The sequence below is a fragment of the Centroberyx gerrardi genome, chromosome 15 (genome assembly GCF_048128805.1).
Source record: "Centroberyx gerrardi isolate f3 chromosome 15, fCenGer3.hap1.cur.20231027, whole genome shotgun sequence".
Classification (NCBI taxonomy): Eukaryota; Metazoa; Chordata; class Actinopteri; order Beryciformes; family Berycidae; genus Centroberyx; species Centroberyx gerrardi.
The window spans coordinates 28,363,697-28,375,920 of record NC_136011.1 but is presented as its reverse complement, the minus strand read 5'-3'; the positions used below and the strand labels follow the sequence as shown (position 1 = coordinate 28,375,920).

At 42.5% G+C, this 12,224-nt stretch overlaps 1 protein-coding gene across 1 annotated transcript in view; it reads left to right on the top strand.

Annotated features, from left to right (window-relative positions):
• Positions 1–12,224, top strand: part of slc22a15 (solute carrier family 22 member 15) — a 438,052-nt gene that overhangs the window by 114,205 nt on the left and 311,623 nt on the right. The gene's annotated exons all lie outside the window — the stretch shown is intronic.

The following is a 12,224-nucleotide window of genomic DNA, read 5'->3' as shown; positions in this document are numbered from 1 at the left end:
TCCCATAGTCTGTTCTAACAGGAAAATCCAAGCTCCGCCCACACTGTTTGATTGACAGGTGATCTGTGGGAAGTACAGTGCAGAAACACAGCAGTGAGGCTCAGGGACAAAGATGGAGACAAAAATAAACTAAATAAAGTTATTAAGTCAGTACAGTACAGTTCAGCTTACTGTTGTTCATTTTCATATAATTAACACCAGTTTAGCTTTACAGTCATACTGAGTAGGATGTTTCAAAGTTGACTCCTCCTCCCTCGCTCAACCAGACGTGAAGCCACGCCCCCTAATCACGGTTACCATAACGCCAAGCAGACGAAGGTCATTCCAAACCCAGAGTGAATCTGTTGGAGAGGACGGGGATGACGAGCGATGAGTCGGCCTGTTCTCTGTTAGACAGGCAGCTGCTGGTTAGCTTAGCTCAAAATTAAAGATTCAATACTTTATTCCCATGTTGACTGGAGTCAATTGGAATTTGTGTCAGTGCAACTCTTAAAACTCACACACAAAAAACATCAAAAAAGTGCATAAAACAACAGATCAATCATGTTAAAAAGCACTAATACATAAGTCACACTCATACAGGCCAACTCATAAGCTAGTTTCAGCTTTTCCACTACAACGAAGCTACACTAACAAGTCGCTAGGTAGCTAGCTGCCAGCTCACACACATACTCAGTGTGAGTGTGTGTGTGTGTGTGTGAGCTCCAGTTCCTCTGTATTAGAGTTCGGACCGCTACAGCCAGCGAGGCTTTTAGATATAAAAGGACTCAGCGGTGGTTTTGGTTGCAGGCAGAAACGTCCCGAACATTCAGAAACAAGAAGATCCAGGCAGAAGACAGCAGGATCTCTGCAGACACACACTGTCACACACTGTCACACACACTGTCACACACTCTCACACACTACCAATGGACCAGAAGTCATGACTGATCATTAGGATAATTTTTGGATGAGTTTATGCTATTTCAAGGGGGAAAATCCTGCTCAGTATGCCTTTAATTAAATCTGTAAAAATGGCAAAAACAGAAAGTGACAGTCTATATTTTCTCTAGGAGATGTGTATATATATATGTATATTTATGGCTCTACTCTGTATATTTTTTACATTATATTCACATAAAGCACACTGACTTTCCTTGGGTATGAAACGTGCAACACAAAAGTTCAACTTCACTTCACTGCCTCGTTTCTCTCATAGGAAACAGGCTTCTTCTTCTTCTCTTTAAAAAAAAGCAGCGCAGCAGAACAGTAGCCCTTGTTCGCAGCAGAGGTCGCGACCCCTCGCCCGGCCTGCCGCTCGGCGGGACGCTCCCCCTGAAAGATAAGGAAGTGGACCACCGGTAGTCCTGGAGTTCCCCCCCCCTCACCCCAGGGCTGCCCCGGGGGTCAAACCCAACGCGCCTCACCTTACTCACCTCGTCCTCCCTGTGTGTCTCTCTCTCTCTCTGTCTCTCTCTCTCAAACTCTGTCTCTCCTTCTAAATTTCTCTCTAACACAATTCATTCATTCATTCACTGCAAAAAATCTCCATCTTAACAAGTCATTTAGTCTATTATTGAGTCCTAAAATCGTAATTTTCTCAAAACAAGTGAAACGATCTGCCAATGACATTAGATAATTTCACTTGTTTCCAATATAAATCAACTTGTTTCAAGGATTTTGTAGAATCAAGTGTCATTTTCTTGATAGTAGTGCAGTGATCTGCCTTTTCCTGACTTGTTTATACTGACACTCATCAGAAACAAGTGAAACTGCATTGGAAACAAGTGCAGTTATCTCACCCCACTGGCAGAATGTTTCTCTTGTTTTAAGAAAAATAAGATTTAAAGGCTGAATATGAGAATAAATGACTTGTTAAGATGGATGTTTTTTTTGCAGTGTTCATCAGTTGGAATGATGAGAGAAACGAAGAAAATAAGGCCCGGGTTGAAACGTTTAATTCGTTTTAAATAGTTTTAAAAGTTTTAAATTCTTCCCCTGGAAATAAAATGGTGTTCAAATGTGTTCCTGTTTCGGACAAGTTTGGCTTTGCTGTAAGTATACCTGTATAGTAGCACCTATAGTAGTAGTAGTACCTATATTGAAACAATCACTTTTGGTCAGAATCAATTAAAGGAAAATAAGGTTCAGGTGGGAATTGGACGGAGTTATGCTTTAAAAGTCCTGGCCCTAAACTTGTGAGGATTGGAAAATGACCTTTCTTTGCAAAAATGTCCAGACTCTGAAGCAGTAAGAGCGCCACCTCTCCATCACCCCCCCCCCCCCCCCCCCCCCGAGTGACCCCTCCCCCCCCCGGAGGGAGGACTGATGACAGGTAGCGACTCAGACAAGGAGAAAGGAGGAGAGAATCAAAGAGACGAGGTGGAGGTGGAAGAGGGGGGGAGGTAGGGGGGGGAGAGGGGGGTGAAGAGGGTCAGAAAGGGGGGGGGGGGGGGGGGGGTAGAGAGGTGGTACGACTGTGTTTGTGTGTGTTTATGTATGATATGTTTATAAAAGGCCAATATCGGCCCAGCTAATGTAAAACTGCAATACAAAGGTTCATTTTCTCAATGCAATTCTTAATCAGATAGTCATTTTAGACAAAATGATTAGTGTTTCCAGTGGTGGTAAATACAGGAAAGTGCATTATTTAAAACATTTTTAAGTTCTGGGTGGTAAGATCAGAAATTTTGTTAAAAAAAAAAAGAATAGCATCTTAAAAGCTATAAAACAACTATGTATAGAGAAAATGCATTCTTGTGGACTTCAAACTGCATTTTAAATCCTTTTTCCCTTTTGAAAATCGTATTTGTCACTGAAGTGTTTGTGTCATGTATTCTCATCTTACATCCACGTTTCTCACCACTGATAACCACAGATACTATTGCTACTAGAAATACTACTGACACTACAGACACCACTGATACTTTTGACACTACCGGTTCTTGTCATCTGGATTCTGGAAAAGGGGAAACTGACGCAATCTCACATTTTCTCAAAGCTTTATACAAGTTTAACTGCACTTTAGATATGAAAAAGACATCGGGGAAAAGATCCGGCATTCAGAGTGACTTATAAATAAACACTTTTATAAACACTTCTGGAGAGCTGAACTGTTTAAATCAGGCTGAATCACACAAAATTATTCAAGTGTTCACATGGTTACTTGTGTGTTTGACAATGAATTCTGATCATTTTAAACTTTTCAAATGATCTTTTCCTCAAATGATCAACTAAATTAAAAGTGTTTTGATTACAATCACAATGTTTCAGATGGATAAAATCTAACATAACGATCAGCTTTGCCTCGTTATCACCTCTGGCTCGCAATTTTCTCTTTCTCCCCCTCTCATCTTGTCTTTCCTCCTGGGACGGAGTGAAAACTTTCTCCCTCTCCTCCCTCCCGCTGGTCGGCGGCTCGTTGGGAGTGTCGGGTTTCCAGGAAAGGAGGTGTAAAATATCCCGCCGACGCTTCCGTTGTAAATTGACAGGCGCTCCCCTGACTGGCAGGTCCTTAACAGGCAGGAAGCTAACGCCTGCGTCCACCAGGCCGCTGCTGTAGCTAGCAGCGCTAAACAGATGCTGCTGGGGAGAGCGCTGGGATCCTGCTTTTGCTTGAAAACATTTTAGAAGTGTGGAGATCTTACTAAATGCTGCAATATTCTTAACTTGTAGCGCTTGTTGCACCCTCAGCGCTGTCAGGAAGAAGCAACATCTCATTTCCATTTAAAGGAGTAGAAGAAGAAGAAGCCAGGGTTCCAGAGGGCACACGGTTTTCGTTGCTTTTCACTTGTGATATTTAGTAAAGATAATTCAGATTGTGTAAGAGATCATACCGCTCTCCCCACTACAAATAAGATACTGCTAAGCTTGAAATGATGATGTCAGGCGGCCTGGTGGCTCGATTTTCTAAGGTGTGTGCCATGTAAATGCGACAAAAATAATCTTAAAAATATATATATATATATTTATGTCAATATAATGGTGTTGAGTCGACCCCAAAATAATCAGTTCCTCAACTCAACGAGTCCTGGTTTCTGTCTTCGATTCCACTTTTGGAGTAATTATTTTTTTGTCTGTGTATATAAAATAGCTGATTGGTCACAAAGAATATATCGTATTTGACCATTAATTTGTGTGAATTGGCTTTAGGCTTTTCCTTCATGAAAGAGTTATCACCGTTTAGACTTTTGGGCGATGCATACGGTCTCAGATGTAGCTTCACATGGTTTAATCTGAAGGAGTGGATTGTAGAGACTCCCACAATAAGAGTCAGAGTCAGAATTTACTCCAGAAATTTGATTCTTATTTATTTTTCCTGATTTTGGCGACACATTTGGTGATAAGCGATCGTTGCTTTGCTTTGTTTTGCAGTCGATGTCGGCACTGGTCCAAGATAATAATACACACAGTGGTTCATAAATTATAGCCACCAGTCCAAAAGACAAAAAGAGCCCCGTCTTCATCGCTCCTCATCCTCCATTCTCATCTTGGAGAGCTTTTCGTCTTGGAAGGGCGATGATCTTCACTCGCTCACTTTCCTTCTGAGAGATTCTTCTGTTTCTTTTTCCTTCCTGTTGATGCAGTTTGAGTTTCTCTCTTCTCTGTCTGTTCAGCCATGGTGGCTATCGCTGCTCATGCTAACTACCCAGTTCTTCTTCTTCTGTTGATTCCAAACAAACCGGAAACGTAAAAAAAAAAACGCATCACTTCCTGTGCGGCAGAGGATTTTTCCCAGGAAAGAGCGACCAGACACCAGCTGTTTAGAACAGACAGAGGAAAAGAGTTTCCGACTTCATTGTCTGACTTTGGCGGCTGTTCATGTGAAATTTCCAAGTAGGAAAATTGTTCTTCCGATATCTGTGATAATCCCTCCTGTCTCCTGGCTCAGTCTCTGTCTGTCTGTCTGTGATGGGAGTTGACAGACAGCTGCTCTCTCTTCAAAGCGAGCTCCCCCATTGGTCTATTATTCCAACTGACTGTGAGAGCACCAGGAAGCCCCGCCCTCTCCGCAGAGAGAGGGTGTGTGTGTGTGTGTGTGTTTGTGTCAGAGTGTGTGTGTGTGCGCATTTGCATATGCAAGAAAAAGATTATGCAGGGAAGTGTGTGTGTGTGTGTGTGTGTGAACAAGACAGTGTGTGTGTGTGCATGAGCTGGTACTTGCATATGTGTGTGTGTGTGTGTGTGTGAGTACATGCATGTATATTTGAGAGAGAGATTGCATGGGTGTGTGTGTGAACAAGTGTGTTTGTGTGCATGCACATGTGCAAGACAGAGCGAGCCTGTGTGCCTGTATGTATGTGTGTGAACATGCGTAGTGTGTGTGTGTGTGTGTGTGTGTGTACATGTGTGTGTGTGTGTGTGTTTGTGCCTCTGTATGTGTGGTGTAATTACAGATCAAAGAGAGCTGAGGTAATGAGTGTAATAAGTATAAAAATTACAATTACATATCCTGAAGCGTGTTTTTCTGATGGAGACATGAAGCAACAGACGGAGCGGAGACAAAAACAACAAATGGATGACATCAACGGTTTTAGCTTTCACTCTTAATTAGGATTGTTCTTGGCACAAACGCCTTCGCCGCTACAAATGTCTGCCCCCCCCCCCCCCCCGTTCCCCCGGCTCAAACGCTGCTCTGTAATTTGCACTGCGAGGGGAATATTGTTGAATATCAATGTTTAAGTAGGTTTCTGACATGCATTATGATCTTATGGTGAATGTATATGAGCTGTGTAGGAGGCTGAGCGTTAGGGCTTCACTACTGTGGAGCAACTCGTCCCAGGAGCTTAAAGGTCCATATTCTCCACTTCCCAGAGTTTTATTTAGTGTCTTGAGGTCCATTCAAAGCTGTGTGTGTGGTGTCATGAACCAAAAACACTCTCAATCCATTTCTCCACGTTCATTTTCCAGCATCTCTCTGAGCCTTACCAAGAACAGGCCGTTTCTGTCGCCGTGTCTTTAAGGCTCATTAATATTAACGACCCCTCCGTTCCGATTGGCTAACCGTTTCGAGAGTGAAACGTGAGACGCCGCGGCCCGGCGGCTACAGGTAGGGAAAACTCTCCGGTAATAAACGATGACGACCGCTCGACCGCTTTGAAAAAAACACTTTGTTAGTCTATTATTTCTTACAGAAATGATAATGAGCGAACCTTTGTGACGCCACAAAGTTACGGAAGTCCAAACGGCTCGTTTAGAGGCTCGCTTTTCTAATATGGATTGATTTTGATTTTGCACATTAACGACTTAAAGTTCTGCTTCACTAGGAGTAACTTGTAATATTACGTGTAGACTATCGTAATCTTTTGTGCTTATTACTCTTACGGCTTCGGTTCCCACTAACTTTTCCAGAATATTGACTGCAGCTCCTGTTCAAATGACCCAGACAGGGAAAATTTCCAGAAAATTCCCAGAAAATTCCTTGGTGAAGCTGCATGTGTGAAAAGGGGCGACAGATGTTGGAATAAGGGTGCGGGGTGTGGAAGGTTAGCTAGTTAGCTAGCTGCTGACCTTCAACATCAGGAATACCATGGTCATGGATGAACAAAAAAAGCAGTTTTTGCCATTTATATTTATATTTTGAGCACAGATCCTTCTTTGCCGTTTAGGTTTGCCAGTTAGCTAACTTATGTTTTGAAAAACTGTGGTTCTTGGCTCCGCCTACTGAGGTTTAACTCAACCAATGAGATTATACCTGCCTGCAGAGGAGTTCTGCCTCTGAGGAATATTTAACTAAAACTCTGCATCTGCTGTGTAGAGTTTGAACAAAATCTGTCTGTTTGAATGTGGAGTTAAAATGAAAATTTTAGTTTGAGTTTATTTTTTCCTCAGTTTCAAAACGTCCAGACAGACAAACGATTGACAGAGAGATGATTAGTCTTTGACTCAGTCGGGTGGCAAGACATTTGCAGAGAAAGACCAAAACAGTGTGTGTGTGTGTGTGTGTGTGTGTGTGTGTGTGTGTTTACAGCTGTATTCGTGCATTAGAGTGTGTGTGCATATGTGTTTTGTGAATAAGTGTTTGCATATGCGTGTGTGCAACTGTTTTCACCTTCATTTTGATATGAAAGGAGCAAAGCATATGGGTGTGTGTGTATGTACATGTATATGTTTGTGTGTGTGTGTGTGTGTGTGTGTGTGTGTGTGTGTGTGTGTGTGTGCGCTCCCACCCCAGGCGTCCCCACCTCAGGTAGCAGGAGGTGAAGCTGAAGGAGGTGATTTTAGCACCTGTCAGACTCTGTCGGGATCAACTGTGGGTAGGCAGCCATGACCGAGAGAGGCATGCAGCGCTCCGGTGATACACACACACACACACACACACACACACACACAGAGAGAGAGAGAGAGAGAGAGAGAGAGAGAGAGAGAGAGACAAACACTAACCCACTTCAGAATTTCTCTCTCACATATCCACACGCACGCATATGCATATACACACACAACCCCAAAACACCTCAGTCACACACACACACTTCAGCGTCACACACACACACACACACACACACAGAACACATATGGATATGCGAATACGCACTAAAAAATCCCACACAAACAGACACACACACATACACACACATGGATACACACACACACACACAGACACACATATAGATATGCACATACACACAAAACATCTGAGTCCCACACAGACACAGACACATACACACACACGGATACACACACACACACACATATAGATATGCACATACACACAAAACATCTGAGTCCCACACAGACACAGACACATACACACACACGGATACACACACACACACACATATAGATATGCACATACACACAAAACATCTGAGTCCCACACAGACACAGACACATACACACACACGGATACACACACACACACACATATAGATATGCACATACACACAAAACATTTGAGTCCCACACAAACACACACACACACACACACACCCAAAACACATCCAAAACACCCCAGTCACACACACACACACACACACACACACACACACACAAACACTCACCCTTTTCAGTTTCTCACTCACACGCACACACATACATTTGTACACATACACACATCCAACCAAAACACCTCAGCTACACACACACACACACACACACACACACACACACACACACGCTCGTCTTCAGCCCCTCTCACATCAAAGTGAAGCTCAGACGCTTGTCATTGCAGCGCTGCCTCAGGCTAATAGGTGGCATAGTTCATCCAGGCTTTCCCAATGTTTACATTACAGCACTTTCTACCGCTCGCTGCTATGACTTGCACACAGAGTTCACGGCTCGATCTCTCACCCGATAAGATGGCTGACACCGTCGCTGCCCGAGTCAGGCCGGCGAGGAACAGAGGCGCTCGTCTGTGCGTTGATACAAACGGTAAAAAGGGGATTTCTGGCCCGCGTTCCCCGCAGCACGCTTACGTTTCAGGGATTTAGCCGGAGAGACTTACAAACTAAGTGCAGCAGTGGAAAAAAGCAGAAAGTCCTGGACTGGCAGCGGTATGAGCAGTAGGAAGGAGGTCAAGGGTCAGAGGTCACATGGTGCTGACGGTCGATGAACAAACCAACACCCTTAGATCCTCTCACGCCGTTTGATATCATCGATCTGTGATGGATGTTTAATTTGTTCCAGGAGTTATTTTGTGATTTTGCGAAACAAAAAAGTGGAAAGACTGCATGAAGCAAAACTAAAGTCAGCTTCTATCAGTGATGTGGCAAATAAAAAGGTTTTAAACTGATTTACGGCCTGTATAAAACCTAAATATTACAGTTCAGTCAGTGATTATCATAAAAGAAACATAAATTACACCTTAATAGAAATATTATTGCATGCTGTTGTACCTTAAAAGACCCTCCACATACAACTTGTTTAAATTATATGAATATAATATACTATGAATTTATGGCATGACATAAAGGGAAAATTCCCCCCTCGGCTATTCTAACAGACTGATATCATCAGTCTGTGATACATTCCAGGAGTTATTTAGTGATGAAGTGTTGTAATTTACTTTGCTGGTGAACTCACTTTCCCTCAGCCTGCCTCGTCTGCTTCTACTGCAGTTAGTGATTTCCTACGTTTCCCAGAATGCCTTTCAACAACCCCTAGAGAAGGAACCTGAACGTTGCTTTCAATCAAAGGTGGATGTATGGTCATAGAAATATAGCTAGCGAGTTCGTGAACATTGGTTTGTGTCTGTGATTGCACCCACGCCGCTTAACCAAAACCTGTCTCTCTGCTGCAGTGCATTCTGGTCTCTCTCCTGCTCCTGTGGGTGGAGAAACTGGTCTCTCTCCTCTTCTACGATGGATTTCTCCCTGTATGATTGTTGAACGTCTCTCGGTGCAAAATGGCGGCTCTAGAAAGAAGCCCTCGCTCTTTGATTCTGAGGGACTGACACCAAAACCTGACGTTTACCGCTGAGGTTTTACATCCTGAAACATTTTCTCATATCAAACTCCACTGTAGCTGCTGGAAACATCTGGAGGTGACGTCACCTCGTCTGCGATTGGCCGGTTATCCACCAAGAAGAAAAACACAACAAACTACTGAATGGAGCCAGAGATGAAAAGTGCATCACCAGTAGCTGTTTTTGACTGAATTAAAGTTAGCTGGATTTTACCTTTAATGAGGCATTTTGGTTAATTTGGTTTCTTAAATAGTGAATCAGGACCCAGAACAAAAGAACATGATAAAAGAAGTGATCTGTTTTAATATAACCTCAATAAGTTTTCATAAGAGCCCCACTGTCCCAAGTTACAAGGTCAAAAATTATCTTTATTTGTCTATTTATGATAAAATAATACATAGAAATTATTAACACACTGTAGCACAAACACAGGGAAACCCAAATTCAACAAGATATCGAATGAATCAAGGAAACCTGGTGAGAGATAAACTTGGAAATGTATTGATTTCAGAGTGAAATGTGTTACATACATTGTCACATTACACATCAATCAATCATGTAACCATGATTTATGTGTGTGTGTGTGTGTGTGTGTTTATGTGTGCATGTGTACAAATGTGTGTGCATCATGCTTTTGGTGTGTATGTGTGTTACACGTACGCAGATATGTGTTCATGTGTTTCTCTGCATATGCCTGGGTTTTTCTGAGTGTGTGTGTGTGTGTGTGTGTGTGTGTAGGTGTGTGTGTGTGGCTGTCCAGCATGCTCCAGCTTGCCTCCTCCAGTCTTGGGCTGATGCTGTGGTATTCCCTCCCTGCCTGTCTGCCTGTCTGCCTGCTTCGCTGTTAAAATTAATAATGGGAGCTGGCTGCTGAATATCGAGACAGGGGAATGTCTCCAGCAACCCCCCCAACACACACACACACACACACACACACACACCTCCTCCTCCTCCTCTTCCTCTGTTTCCACCCTCCTTACCTGCTCACTCAGACTTTCTCTAACTGTCTTTCTCTGTCTGAACTCCTCACCTTTTCCTTTTTACTTTCCCATCTCTCCGTCTTTCTGTCTCTCTGGTGTCTCTGCTGGTCATCCTGTCTCTGAATTTCCCTCTGTCTTTCTCTCTCTCTCTCTCTCTCTCTCTTTCTCTCTCTCTCTCTCTCTCTCTCTCTCTCTCTCTCTCTCTCTCTCCTACATGTCTCACAGTGCATGCAGACCAAACTCGACCACTTCGCTTTGCGTCGCTTCGCTCAATCAGAAGTCGTCTCTTGTGGGTTTGAGTTTCACTGGGTGAGTTTTGGGTCAAGTAGCATCGGAACAAATTCTCTGTTTGTTTAACATTGTTTGTTTATGGAGACCAAGTTGGTATTTTATCATTTTCTTCATCTCATTTTACCCAAATCTAATTCATAATCATCCCTGAATATGATACAAGTTTATTTTATTAGGATAAACCCCTTGAGATGAACCATCTTGTTTTCGAGGGGGCCTAACATATAATACAGTACAATAAAAAAATAGACATTAAAGTAATAAGAAAGACAAAAACAATATAAATTATGGTAAAATCATAATCAGCCTGACAAAGGCCATGTAGCCAAGAATGTTGTGGAATCAGTAAAGCACTAAACTAAAAGAAAAGAAAAGTGTGTGACTTGAATTTCCTTCATAGTCAAATGTAATTAATAAGCCTGATGGAAAACGTAAAGTGGACATTATGTTTTATTCTAGTGAGCTAGCTCTCTAAGTGGCTACAGCTGTTTGGATGTGATGGGACAGTTGGGCTAGCAAGCTAACAATATAATATAATGTAACGTTTTTTTCAACTTGCTTCAATGGCTTCAGTGGAGAGTTGTTGTGTCACTTGATGGTTTAAATGCTGTTTCAGAAGCTTTTCCACCTTCACAAGAATTCTGGAAAAAAAATGGAATACTCAAATTTAAGCACAAAATATCGGCTATCGGTGACATCAGTCTAAATATATAAGTATTGATTCAGCCTTCAAAAACCCATATCAGTTGAACACCATGTCAGCCGTGTTAAAAACATGTGAAGCTGCTGCCTGTCAGACAGAAGCTGCAGGATCACTGACCGCTCAGATCTGAACCAGGATCAACTCATCAACTCTGACCAGCAGCCCCCAGGCCGCGGATTACACACACACACACACACACACACACACACACGCACACACCTCTAGCACAATTAAGGACACTCGAGCTTTTAAAACGCATGGTATTGCACTGCATTTGTAATGAACTGAATGGATGTAATGAATTTATATGTCATTTTGTATTGGTTGTAAATCAATACAGGAATATACAGTATATACATTTTGATAAATCACGGCAATACTTGACTCAATTGTCTTATTTTATGTTATTAGTATTAGTATTATCATTGGTAATATTATTAGTTGTAGGAGCAGGAGAAGGAGTGGTGGTAGTAGTATTATATCAGTTTAAATGATTCTTTCCAAAACCCTCTATCCATTTTGGAAAAATTATTCAATGTATCAATATTTCAAAAACACAGTTGATAACATCCTCAAGATCACAACTATTTTGTAAGAAAATGTCTTAAGATAAGTCAGAACTGCAACAGAAATCCATAATGTGCTTTACTTTAGTACCAGCAACACGTCTAGAAGAGAAGTTTTCAGTTGGTGGCATTTTGGAATGAAACTCTTCCTTTGACTTCCTTCAGCGTCCTCCACAGACCGCGGCAGACGGCAGAGATCTGACCGGAGGAACAAAACTCCCGTGGGCTCGGGCCCCCAGGGCGCCGCCGGAGGAAGTTCTCCATTACAGAAGCTTTTAAAAGCCGAGGATTAGGATTAGTGG